Genomic DNA, 1,920 nt, shown 5'->3' with positions numbered 1-1,920 from the left:
AAATCCCTGGAGGCTGACTGTAGTATGCATACTGCTTTCATACACAGGCTAACAAAACCTCAATACAAAGATGAGCGTCCAACCAGAAATTAAAGATCTGAAGTAAATAAACACCATGAAAGAGAAACATACAACCTAATGAATAAAGAAAACCACCAGACAAATTAGAATTTATACAGCAAACAAATGGAAACTTCAAAAAAAAAGTACAATTGAAAATCTCAGAGGGATGAGAATAGATACTATATCCATGAAACAAAAGATTATTACTTTTTAAAACCCTATACTGGGGGAAAAAAGGCTTGCTAAATAAAAATCTGAATAGAAAAGACAAAAAGCAGACTATATTCAACTAAAGAGATAATGTATTAGCTGACAACCTAAATCTCCCTAAAAATGACAAACAGATTGTGTAGAGGGTGCTGTGATGTACCACCCAGATTTCCCCTTAGGGACCAAGGCACTCATTCCACCACCTGTTGGCTGCTGACAGCTCACAGCCAAGCCTCTCTCCAGGAATTGCCCTCAGGAAGGAGAACTGTCTGCTCAAGGTTATGTCCTCTCCCCAAAGGCACACAAGTCCCCTTGCTTGAATTCAGGACAGTCCGAAGGTTCATCTCAGCTCCAGAACTCCAGGTAAGTAAGGTCAGCTGCGCCCTTGGTTGCAACTGCATCACAGCTCAACTTCTCCCCTTACTCTATCCTGCTTCTCTCTCCCTCACAGATACAGTTTCTTAGAAGACTTTGCCAATGAACTTCCTGTACACAGATCTCCACTCCAGAGTCTGTTTCAGGCTGCCAAATCTAAGACAGACAGAATAAAAATACCCCCCGCCCCACCCCGATCCCTTTCTGCACTCACGCTCAGCGTGCTGCCGTCAGGCGCGGCCTCATCATGCAGAATGTTGCCGGCGAGTTCATGGACCTGTACGAGCCGCGGAAATGCTCTGCCAGCAACCGCATCATCGGCGCTGAGGACCACGCGTCCATCCTGACGAACGTGCTGAGGTTCAACCGCCAGTTAAAAACCTACGCCATCCACGGGGCTACTCACAGGATCGGCGAGTCAGATGACTCCACTCTCCCACTGGCCAAGGCCAACGGCATCATCTCAAAGAATTTCTGGAAAAGATCATGGATGTGGAATATTTGTCATAAATAAACAGTGACCCCCCCTCCCCCAAAAAAGACCCGAAGACATCTAGGTGTATCTCCAACTATATGACTGGATTTCCAGGAGCCAAGAACAGTGAATGAGGAGAGTTAAAATCAAAGAAAAACATACAAATAGATTTCCCAGAACCGATGAAAGAGACTGATCACATTGAAAGAGTCTATCAAGTATTCAACAAGATAAAAATTTAAAAAAAACAAAAACAAAAACAAAAAACCAGTCAGTGTTCTCCAGAGAAACAGAACCAGGATGTGTACATATAGGAAGAGTTCTATGTTAAGGAATTGGCTTGGGTGATTACGGAAGCTAAGAAGTCCCAAGATCTGTAAGGCAGTCCAGCAAGCTGGAGACCCAGAAAGAAATGATGGCGGCAGTGCAAGTTCAAAGGTTATCTGGTGCAGAATTCCCTCTTGTTCTGGGGAGATCAGTCTTTTATTCTATTCAGACTTTCAGCGGATTGGATGAGGCCTATCCGCATTGTGGAGAGCAATCTACTTTACTCTAAGTGAACTGATTTAAATGTTAAATCTCATTTGAAAACACCTTCAAAGAAACATCCAGAATAAAGTTTGACCAAATTTCTGGAAATGATGGCTCAGCCAAACTGACAAATAAAATAAACGATCACACATAAAGATATACATATGAATATGCTCCTCTTACCTTGAGTCTTTCAGAAAACCAAAAATAAACATTTCCAGGGTCAAATTAAATTTTCTATAAAGGAGTAAGACTCAAGATGGCAT

General features: G+C 42.4%; 1 pseudogene; it reads left to right on the top strand.

The window, feature by feature from the left end:
• The first annotated feature begins 863 nt into the window (after positions 1–863).
• On the top strand, positions 864–1,162 carry LOC105070417 (small ribosomal subunit protein eS21 pseudogene; annotated as a pseudogene).
• Positions 1,163–1,920: the final 758 nt, after the last annotated feature.

The sequence above is a fragment of the Camelus bactrianus genome, chromosome 1, assembly GCF_048773025.1.
Source record: "Camelus bactrianus isolate YW-2024 breed Bactrian camel chromosome 1, ASM4877302v1, whole genome shotgun sequence".
In the NCBI taxonomy this organism is placed as follows: Eukaryota; Metazoa; Chordata; class Mammalia; order Artiodactyla; family Camelidae; genus Camelus; species Camelus bactrianus.
The sequence above is the reverse complement of the archived record's forward strand: the minus strand, read 5'-3'. Positions and strand labels throughout refer to the sequence as shown.